Genomic DNA, 12,169 nt, shown 5'->3' with positions numbered 1-12,169 from the left:
TATATGTGACTTTTTCTTAACATATTTATGGGAAAAATTTTGGGGGATTTGTGACAATTTGAAAAACTTACTGACTGTAACCTAGAAATATTGAAAAATTTTTTTAAAGTTGTGTCATGAATGCATAAAATGTATGTAGATACAGTCTGTTTTATCAGACCAAAAATATGCCCAAATATATTATTAAAATGTATCAAAACTTATGCACACAAACACAGACTGTACACAGTGCTATTTGCCGTTGAGAGAGATGTAGATAAACGTAAAGATGCAGCATCAAACCGTAACGGCATAAAATTCACTATAGTCCATACAGTTCTACTGTGATAATTTTGTAGCCACCTCCTGTTGCTATTGCTGTGAGCCTAAGAGTTGTGGCTATCTACCTAAAGTGCCATGTGAAGCTCATCATCTCCATGTGCGCAGCTCCTCTCTCCAATAAATTGCATATCATAGTAAAGAGTGGCCTCTCATGGTTCCCATGTATTTCCCACCATGTTTAGTGCAAAACAGCAAACCCTGAATAACACCAGGGAGTCCATACAAAGTGCCACTACAGATGCTGCAAGTCCTCCCGAAAAGCAAAGTCATGATGTTACTACACCATGGAATATTATGCAGCCTTAAAGAAAGATGGAGACTTTACCTCTTTCATGTTTACATGGATGGAGCTGGAACATATTCTTCTTAGTAAAGTATCTCAAGAATGGAAGAAAAAGTATCCAATGTACTCAGTCGTACTATGAAACTAATTTATGGCTTTCACATGAAAGCTATAACCCAGTTACAACCTAAGAATAGGGGGAAGGGAGAAAGGGAGGGGAGGGATGGAGGAGGTGGGCAGAGGGAGGGAGATTGGTGGGATTACACCTGCGGTGCATCTTACAAGGGTATACGTGAAACTTGGTGAATGGGGAATGTAAATGTCTTGGCACAATAACTGGGAAAATGCCAGGAAGGCTATGTTAACCAGTGTGATAAAAATGTGTCAAATGATCTATGAAACCAGTGTATGGTGCCCGTAATCACATTAATGTACACAGCTATGATTTAATAAAAAAAAAAAGTCGAATCGCTTGATATGCACTATAGACTAAGGCCTGCAGCCATCGTCACCCACCATTTCAGACAGACAATTTATCTTAGAAACCAACAAGGTAAACTTACAGTATTGATACAGCACAGTACTGTCTTCTCTTATGATTTTCTTTTTTTTACTTCAAATTAATATGAGGTTACAAATGTTTAGGTTACATTGATTTCAAGTCTAAGATAAAATTCAAGTTATAGTTGAATCCTTCACCTAGGGGTTGTGCTGGACACCCTCACATTGTGCATATTAGGTGAGATCCCCCAAATCACCCTCCCTCCCCACTCCCCCCTCGCTCTTCTCCCCTCCTCCTCCTTGCTAGATTATATTCCTGTTTTGTCTTTCATGTGGGAATGCAGTTGTTGATATATTGATATTTTCTTCTCTCTAGTTTACTATAATACATCATACAAAATGTGTGTTGACTGTTCACATTATCACTAAGGCTTTCTGTCAGCAGTAGGCTATTTGTAGTTGAAAATTATACACAGATTTTCAAGTGTATGAGAGGTTGGCACCCCAACTCCAAAGTTATTTGAGGGTCAATTGTAGTTAATATTTTTCTCATTATACTTAATATTTTATAGGTGGATACTTTGTAACTACATAAATTTCCTTCTACTCCTATAACTTTCACCTACTAATTTTAATTATCATAGTGATAGTGCTATAATTTTAAAATCGTGTTTTTTTTTTCAATATCTGTCTTGACTTTTTACTGTTGAACAGAGCTTTCTCTTTTCCCCAGTAATTTATGCATTTAAATCTGTATGGACTTAGCATTCCTTTTCTATTTAATGGGTTGATAATTTTAATTCAAAGGCATTTGAGATTTAATATACCATATGTGGGGGTGGGGGGTGGGGGAAGCCTTCTTAGACAATTGCTTATCTGACTAACAGCAACAACATCTGGAGAACAATGTTACCATAAATTTCTCTTTAGGGTTGATTTACTTTTAGGAGGAAGAACACAAATAAACCTACCCTAAGTCCTTCTCCAGAAGAGTTTTGTGGCCCTGAAAGAGATGGAAAGACCAGGTGGACATTTTCACCAACCTTATGTCCTGTTGTTCACCTTAAAACCCATTTATCTTTTTAAAAAGTCATTTGTTTTCACATGTCTTCTCCTTCTTCCCATTAGCTATTAAGATGACGTATAAGCCCTGAATTTTAACTACCCCCTTTTGACTGAGTGCTCTCATGTGTACATGTATTTTGTGCAAACAAGCTTTTATTCTGCCATTAAAAGTCTTTTGAGGCTGGGCACCGAGGCTCACTCCTATAGTGCTGCCACTCTGGGAGACTCTGGGAGTTTCAGATAGGTGGATCCCTCAATCTCAGGAGTTTGAGACCAGCCTCAGCAAAAGCAAGACTCCATCTCTACTAAAAATAGAAAAACTAACTGGGTGTTATAGCAGGCGCCTGTAGTCTCAGCTACTTGCGAGGCTGTGGCAAGAGGATGGCTTGAGTCCAAGAGTTTGAGGTTGCTGTGATCTGTGACACCATGGCACTCTACCCTGGGGCAACAGAGTGAGAATCTGGTCTCAAAAGAAAAAAAGGCTTTTGTCAGTTTAAATCACAGGCCCCAGGCACTAAATCTAACACAAGAAACTTTTTCTTTCCTTATATAATCCTTTACTGCCATTTATTTTAATGCTCAAATTGTCTCTGATTTGGCCAGTGGAATCCCCTTCAAGTTAGCTCCTGTAAAAAGACACTTTATTTCTTAAAATAAGTAAAGGACTCTTTATTTCTTGAATATGAAACAAAATACCTACTCATGGTTTCTTTCAGGAACAAGGAAACTAAATCTGCAGTCGCAGGTTTTCAGAGGCTGTAACTTTCCGTTTTCAGCCTAGAGGTTCTGCGTTTTCTAAATGTCACTTTGACTATGGTGGTGTCTTATGTTCACCTTCAACTACTTGCAACCATCAACTGGGAGTGTTAGTGTTGAGTCCTATTCTCTTTCTCCACAAAGCATTTATGTGCATTTTAATGGCACAACATGTTTGAAGGGGAATCGTGTGAGGAATATATCCAAATGACTTGAATTTATTTGGTGTTTAATGCTAAACCCAAACAGAGCTAAGCCAGAGTTCTAAAAAACAGCCATAAGAACTTCAGGACTATTTAAGAGCTGTCCATGGACCAATAGCACCAGCATCACCTGGGAGATTGATCTGCCCCCTCCCACCCACCCCCAAATTATAGTACTGAAGTCTATATAAATGTGAAATCTTTTTTTTTCTGGAGGAAAGTCTACTGGCATAAAAAGACTGTCAACTGCTACATAAAAAAACACCCACATTATAAACAGTATGCACAGTAATCTCAGGCTTATAAATATGTAACCTGTACGTACATAGTAATTTTCATAGGTTTCAGAGTTATGAATTATCTGACTTTTATTATTTTGGCTTGCCTGCATTTTTTCTTTTTCTTTGTCTTCTTTTTACAATGAGCATGTATTACTTGGCCATAAATAAAAATTTGTTAAGAAAAAAAAGAAAAGTTGACACAGAAGTCCATAATATTGAAGTGATTTTATTAGCATTTGCCTTGTTTATTCCATTTTGTATATTGTATCAGTTAAGATTCTCTCAGAAGACACTGGGCCAAGAATTAAGGAGCAGGTAAGTGGTTTGTTAAGGGAGTGCTTTGGGAGACCAGCAGGGGGTGAGGGGATGAAATAGGACAGGGAGTGAAAGAAATCAAACCAGTGAGGTGAACCTGCAGCTTCAAAGAGCCCCATGGGGAGCTCTGGGGCACAAAGAAGCTGGCTTCCTAGATCAGTCAATACCTGCAGGCCCAAGGGGGCACTGGCAAGACTGACACTCAAGGGCAAGTCAGTGAAAGTCATGGTGAGGACTATTAGAGGAAAGCATGCAGCTGCTGGGGGTGGATGGACAGCACAGGAAAAAGGACACAGGCACTTTAACACTTTGGTGAACTGGTTAAGAGCCTGAGTTTTGTAGTCACCAGTCCCACATGTGAATCTGCACTCTGCATTTACTAACTGCTTGTCTAAGGATCAAGCTGGGGGTGGTCACTGAGTCTTCCCATAGTGCTAATTTTATCATTTCCAAAGTTGGAATGATGAAAACAGCATGCTCCTCCATAAACTTTTGTAACATCTTTAAGACTTCTAGCTCTGTACCTGTGCTTAGCTGGTGGTCACTAAGTGGTTTGTTTTTAACTGCCTTTCAGTCTCGAGAGGAAAGCCAAACCAAACAAGGCACAGAGGAAAGAAAACACCCAGACCTGGGCAATCAGAACAGCAAAGGTTTGCTCAAGCAGGCTCAGACCGTCTGATAATGTGATTTAAACATTTGGATATTTTATCTACATACTTATTTAGTTTCTCTAGTTCTGATCATCAGAGAAGATGAATAATACCTATTTGCCTGAGACATAGTTACTAATTCTAATAGTGGCTATTCCAGTGGATAGTGGCCCAAAGGTTTATTTTTGTTTTCTCTCCAGTACCCACCTAATTTCTTCTAGAGTCTAAATAGGTAATTAAAATAGTCTTTGGTCAAGTTTCCTAGAAATAGAGGCTGAGACAAGGGTTCTAGGGCAAGTGACCTATCAAAGGAATGTTTCCAGTTGGAACTTGTCAGAGAATGAGGGAAGGTGGACCAAGTAGGGGAGAAACCCAAGGAAAGATGTCATCTCAAGAAGAGTTAGCTTCAGCCGGATTCCCTGGTGAGCTACTGAAGGTGAATTGAACCTTAGAGGTGGTCCTGCCCTAAGGGAAGGAGGCCAGGCTGCTACATCCTCATTAGTCATTTCTTAGCCCTGTGTGGGGAGAGAAATCTCACCTGGCTGTTTGGCAAGGTGGCTCCAATCAGCAAAGCACATTCTCCAGAGAAGGCGATGAGCCACCAACAATAGTAGTTGAACACCGGGTGAGCCCAGCTGGAAAAGGGGATCTGGGTATCACTCAGATAGCAACTGCTACAATTAACATGCTTTTGTATGAAAAGGTCAGGTACAAATTTGTAGGAGGTGACTCTTTGAGATTGTTTTGCATAACATGCTTTCCCTTGAAGGAGAAAATTAGTTTTATAAAATTCCCAACTTGCCCAACTTATCCTTAAGCAGAAAGATGGAGAATGAGTGACAACAGCAGTGAGAACTGATTCAGCAGCTGCGTAAAATGAGAAAGCAATTTCCGAATCCCACTGGATGGTTTCTGTTTCTTCAAACTTGAGTGTTATCAATCAAGGGCCATTGTAATCATGAGAGACAGAAAAATGTATGCAGCCCCATTCTCAGGCCTAGGTCACGTCTAAGTGATACAAATGGATCAGCCCCCGTGGAGATAGGTTAGAAACTTGTATTGAATTCACAATCTAGGAAATTCACTATGTAGCCATGAAGGGTGCCCAAGAGAACCTCTCAGCTTGCAATTTGCTTTTAAAGAGGGTGCTGTAAAAAGAGAATGGGGAAGATTCAGATGCCTTCTACGTATGAGCATAAATTTGAGGTAAATAGCCATCTGAACTATGGTATTATTAAATTTGTTCAGCATGTACATTTTTATGGATCTGCAGGGTTTTTTTAAATGCATCCTAAGGGAAATTTACAAATGAAGGTAGATGAAGGCATTTGTGCAGATCAAATAAGCTCATGCTCACATTCTTAGATCCTTAGGTATTACTACATCATGAATTTTATCTGGGTACTGAAGGAAAACTGAATATGCTGTCAATATTCTGGACCCACTGGAGATTCCTTTCATTCTTAATACACAGCTGAGTATCAGATGACATGTGATATGGGGTGTGTATGTATGTGATTATTCAGGATTAATAATGATGGTACTGTGTATTTCCCTCTTCAGTTAATAAGACTTAAAAGAGGAACTGGCATACAAAAGATGGTTTGTTTTTCATAGATTTGGTGACATGTTTATATGCTGATTTGAAATAAACAGAGTTCTCTAAACTTGGGAGATGATTACATTCTTTGTTGTTGAGATCAGTGTGATGTTCCCTAAGGAAAGCAGAAATGAGAGAAATAAATACTCCCTCAAAAAAATTAAATAATAAAATCAACACATAAATAATGAAATGAGCAGTAGACAAAGTATTATTGATGAGTCTGAATGGATCCCAAGTTAAAGCAACACTTCACGTAGCTAAAGAAAGAGTCAGCCAGGATGATTGGTCAGCTGCAGCAGACCATGTGTCTTCAGCCTCTGCCCCAGGTCAGGATCCATGGTCTATAGGATATTAAAATCTTCTAGTCCTTCTATGCTGTATAGGGCTGGTACCAGACCTCAGACTATACTACAAATCGATAGTGATCAAAACAGCATGGTTTTGGCACAAAAACAGAGAAGTAGATGTCTGGAACAGAATAGAGAACCAAGAGATGAATCCAGCTACTTACCGTTATTTCATCTTTGACAAGCCAATTAAAAACATTCAGTGGGAAGGGTGGCACCTGTGGCTCAAAGGGGTAGGGCGCTGGCCCCATATGCCAGAGGTGGCAGGTTCAAACCCAGCCCCGGCCAAAAAAAAAAACATTCAGTGGGGAAAAGATTCCCTATTTAACAAATGGTGCTGGGTGAACTGGCTGGCAACCTGCAGAAGACTGAAATTGGACCCACACCTTTCACCATTAACTAAGATAGACTCTCACTGGATTAAAGATTTAAACGTAAGACATGAAACTATAAAAATACTAGAATAGAGTGCAGGGAAAACCCTTGAAGAAATTGGTCTGGGTGAGTATTTTATTAGGAGAACCCCCCGGACAATTGAAGCAGCTTCAAAAATACACTACTGGGACCTGATCAAACTAAAAATCTTCTGCACAGCCAAAAACACAGTAAGTAAAGCAAGCAAACAGCCCTTAGAAAGGGAGAAGGTATTTGCAGTGTGTGTCTCCGACAAAAGTTTAATAACCTGAATCCACAGAGAACTCAAACGCATTAGCAAGAAAAGAACAAGGGATCCCATTGCAGGCTGGGCAAGGGATTTGAAGAGAAAGAAACTTCTCTGAAGAAGACAGGCACGCAGCCTTCAGACATATGAAAAAATGCTCATCATCTTTAATCATCAGAGAAATACAAATCAAAACTACTTTGAGATACCATCTAACTCCAGTGAGACTAGCCTATATCACAAAATCCCAAGACCAGAGATGTTGGCGCAGATGTGGAGAAAAGGGAACACTTTTGCATTGCTGGTGGGAATGCAAATTAATATATTCCTTTTGGAAAGAGATATGGAGAACACTTAGAGATCTAAAAATAAATCTGCCATTCAATCCTATAATTCCTCTATTTGGGCGTATAACCAGAAGACCAAAAATCACATCATAACAAAGATATTTGTACCAGAATGTTTATTGCAGCCCTATTCATAATTGCTAAGTCATGGAAAAAGCCCAAGTGCCCATGGATCCACAAATGTATTAATAAATTGTGGTATATGTATACCATGGAATATTATGCAGCCTTAAAGAAAGATGGAGACTTTATCTCTTTCATGTTTACATGGATGGAGCTGGAACATATTCTTCTTAGTAAAGTATCTCAAGAATGGAAGAAAAAGTACCCAATGTACTCAGCCCTACCGTGAAGCTAATTTAGGGCTTTCACATGAAAGCTATAACCCAGTTACAACCTAAGAATAGGGAGAAGGGGGAAAAGGAGGGGAGGGAGGGGGAGGGGGGTAGAGGGAAGGAGATTGCTGGGATTATACCAGTGGTGCATCTTACAAGGGTATATGTGAAACTTGGTAAATGTGGAATGTAAGTGTCTTGGCACAGTAACTGAGAGAATGCCAGGAAGGCTATGTTAACCATGTGATGAAAGTGTGTCAAATGGTCTGTGAAGCTAGTAAATGATGCCCCATGATCATATCAATGTACACAGCTATGATTTAATAAAAAAAAAAAGAAATGATTTTTGGTCTTCTGGGTATATGCCCAGTAGAGGAATTACAGGATTGAATGGCAGATCTATTTTTAGATCTCTAAGTGTTCTCCATATCTCTTTCCAAAAGGAATGTATTAATTTGCATTCCCACCAGCAGTGCAAACGTGTTCCCTTTTCTCCACATCCGCGCCAACATCTCTGGTCTTGGGATTTTGTGATATAGGCTAGTCTCACTGGAGTTAGATGGTATCTCAAAGTAGTTTTGATTTGCATTTCTCTGATGAGCATTTTTTCATATGTCTGAAGGCCGCACGCCTGTCTTCTTGTACCAGAATGTTTATTGCAGCCCAATTCATAATTGCTAAGTCATGGAAGAAGCCCAGGTGCCCATCGATCCACGAATGGATTAATAAATTGTGGTATATGTACACCATGGAATATTATGCAGCCTTAAAGAAAGATGGAGACTTTACCTCTTTCATGTTTACATGGATGGAGCTGGAACATATTCTTCTTAGTAAAGTATCTCAAGAATGGAAGAGAAAGTACCCAATGTACTCAGCCCTACTATGAGACTAATTTAGGGTTTTCACATGAAAGCTATAACCCAGTTACAACCTAAGAATAGGGGAAAGGGGGAAAGGGAGGGGAGGGAGAGGGGAAGTGGGTAGAGGGAAGGGGATTGGTGGGATTACACCAGCGGTGCATCTTACAAGGGTATATGTGAAACTCGGTAAACTGTCTGTGAAGCTAGTGAATGATGCCCCATGATCATATCAATGTACACAGCTATGATTCAATAAAAAAAAAAAAAAGTGAAAAAGGAGATTTTAAAAAAAAAAAAAGAAATGTTTATTTCTTTTCTCTCAGCACACACCCACCCCAATTCAACTCATAAATTCTTGTGAATGTGCTTTTCACATTCTCCACCCATTCTGTTCTTAAAAAAAGAAAAAAGTGACTATTTCAATATTCTCCCTATCACCTAATTAAAATACTTTCAAAATGCTCATTGTTCTTTTTTTTTTTTTTTTTAGGTTTTTTTTTTAATTAAGTTTGTTTTTTTTTTTATTTTTTTTGTTGTTGTATTTTTGCCGGGGCTAGGTTTGAACTCACCACCCTCGGTATATGGGGCCAGCACTCTAATCTCTGAGCCACAGGCACCACCCGGTGTTCATTGTTCATAAGACAGTGCAGGTGAATAGGGCCCATGATGCCCTAAGTGGTCTGGACACCACTTACTCCTTGCCACATCAGGCTCTTAAACACTCTGCTACAAACAGTCTGTTATTTTATATACCAGATTCCCATCTTCCATTGGGTTTTTGCATAAACTGTGCCCTTGACCTGGAATCCATTCTTCCTCTTCTCCTCCCCTCACCCTTTACCTACTCAATTCCCCTTTCTTGTTTATATCTCAAAGAAATCATCTCTTTGCTAGGAAGCCTTCCTCACCTTCCTCATGAGGTTAAATCCCCTACACATATATAATATATTCATAGTTCACAACATACCTTGTGCAGCACTTAGCATAGTTATAACATTATCTTTACCTGTGTGATTCAATTTTTTGACACAATAACTATTGTGACTGAGCATTCCAAAATATAACACATATTTTCCTTCTATGTCAAAAAGATTATCACATAATTTAAACTTAAATTATTTTCAAATGAATCATTTTGTACAACTAAAAATGATAGACAATGGAGACTCAGCAGGGCAAGTGGCAGGCAGGTGGGTGATGAGAGATTCCATAATGGGTTCGATGTGCATTACTCAGGTGATGGGTTTCCTAAAAGCTCTGACTTCACTATTACACAATATATGCCTGTAACAGAACCCCACTTGTTCAGCAACAAATTTATACCAAAGAAAAAGGCAAATGGTGCCTGTGGCTCAAAGGAGTAGGGCGCTGGCCCCATATGCCGGAGGTGGCGGGTTCAAACCCAGCCCCAGCCAAAAACTGCAAAAAAATAAAAAATAAATAATAATAATAATAAAATAAAAATCACATATCTACCTTCTCAGTGCTTTATCATATGTACAGATAAGTTTGCTCTTAAACTAATTTGTCCCTGACTCTTAGACTCCTGAGTTCCCACATCTATTCTTTAGAATTTTTCCTTTTTTTTTTTCTTTTGTTGTTGTTGTTCTTGTGTTTGTCTGTCTGTTTTTCTCTGCTGGACTCTCAGCTTTCCCTTTCACCACCAGTAACACAGCTAATTGTAGCTAACCTAAGCCTTTTTCTGAAAGGCTGCCTTCAATCACAGTCACTGGGAGAAGACCTCCCTTACTCCATTAGTCTCCTATTTGGTCTCAACTCCACCCCAGCCTCAGTATACATAAAAATCATCAAATTATTCTGAAGAAGTAAAGGGATTGCAAATAAGAAAGGACAGAGTTCTTGTAAACCCACTTCTCAAATGACTTTGCAAGAGATTTTCTTTTTAGTAACATGAAGTGGGGGACGCAGCTGGCAGAATAATAAAACTGTTCCTCTAGACCCTATATCAGCAGATAAATGTATTCTGCAGTATTAAATTACTTTTGCATTCCTTGGCTTAAACGCCTCACTGTTTTATGATGCAAACGATTTTCTTGCTTTACATGCTGCTCTGTGTCACTGGGCCCACAGAATTACAATAGTGTGCACTGGTTGAAAACAAAATTCTTTCCAGTGCTTCATGGACCTTCCTTTCTCTTCATATGTGGAATGCACAAAAAACGAATACAAATGATATTATTTAAGCTTTTGCAAAAAATATCTGACCAAAAAGAAAAAAATACAAAACCATATGTATTGATTCAAATGCAGTAATTGGCTTGGTTGTTTTCTATATCATTCTCTCAACTTATAAAAATCATTTTGAATGGAGCAAAATGTTCTTAAATCTTTTATACCTTATTCTAAAAATCAATAGTCCAAAATGGTTAATTATGGTTCAAAATGGTTAATTATTTTTTCCAGGTTTTTGTCAAAAGTAAATAAATAACCAGAATATACAGGAGAAATTTTTTGTTTGTTTGTTTTTTGTTTTGTAGAGACAGAGTTTCACTTTATTGCCCTCGGTAGAGTGCAGTGGCATCACACAGCTCACAGCAACCTCCAACTCCTGGGCTTAGGCGATTCTCCTGCCTCAGCCTCCCGAATAGCTGGGACTACAGGCGCCTGTCACAACGCCCGGCTATTTTTTTGTTGAAGTTTGGCCGGGGCCGGGTTTGAACCCGCCACCCTCGGTATATGGGGCCAGCGCCCGGCTCACTGAGCCACAGGCACTGCCCGAAATGTTTTTCTTATTATTATTTTTTTGCAGTTTTTTTTTTGGCAGGGGCTGAGTTTGAACCTGCCACCTCTGGCATATGGGGCCAGCACCCTACTCCTTTGAGCCACAGGTGCCACCCAGAAATGTTTTTATTTTTAAAAAATTTTTTTCTGGTTGTTTCCAATTTTCCCATCTCAACTCTATTAACCTCTGGCATTGGAATTGGTGAAGCTTAAAAGAAGAAAATCATAAATTGAAATTTTGGGCACTTACCTGAAATCCTTACTTAAAGACTAAACATTAATCACTCATTTCATTCAATTAATATTAAGGATCTACCCTCAGGATCTACTTGCAGTCAGCATCCTGGGCACGAGGTATAGAGGGCTAGACAAAGCAGAGTCACTGCTGCCTTGGCTCCTGCCACCATAATGGGGAGGAAGTAATTAAATAAGCACAGAGACATCATAATAAATCGGAATGAATATTGTAATGGAAAAGTACTGGGTAAAGTTTTAGGTAGACAGTGGGGAGGGCCTCTCTGAAGAGATGCTTAATCTAAACCCTAAAGAATGAGTAGAAGTTGCCAGATTCAGGGGAGGGAGGGTGTCTTGGTTCATTTTCTGCTGCTATAACAGAATACCACAGACTGGGTAATTTAAAAACAATAGAAGTTTATTTAGCTCATGGGTTTGGAGGTTGAGAAATCCAAGATCAAGGGGCTATGTCTCATGCAGGTCTTCTTGCTGAGTCGTACGATCACAAATGGGCAAAAGGAACACAAGACAAGGAGAAAAAAGAACTGGGTTGGTTATTAAATATTCTAAGATAATATTGGTCTCTCCCTTGTGAGACCCAACATCGCCACATGAGTCCATTCATGAGGACATAGGCCTCGCAACCCAATTGCCTGTTAAAG

The sequence above is a fragment of the Nycticebus coucang genome, chromosome 21 (genome assembly GCF_027406575.1).
Source record: "Nycticebus coucang isolate mNycCou1 chromosome 21, mNycCou1.pri, whole genome shotgun sequence".
NCBI lineage: Eukaryota > Metazoa > Chordata > Mammalia > Primates > Lorisidae > Nycticebus > Nycticebus coucang.
Note: the sequence above shows the minus strand (reverse complement) of the source record.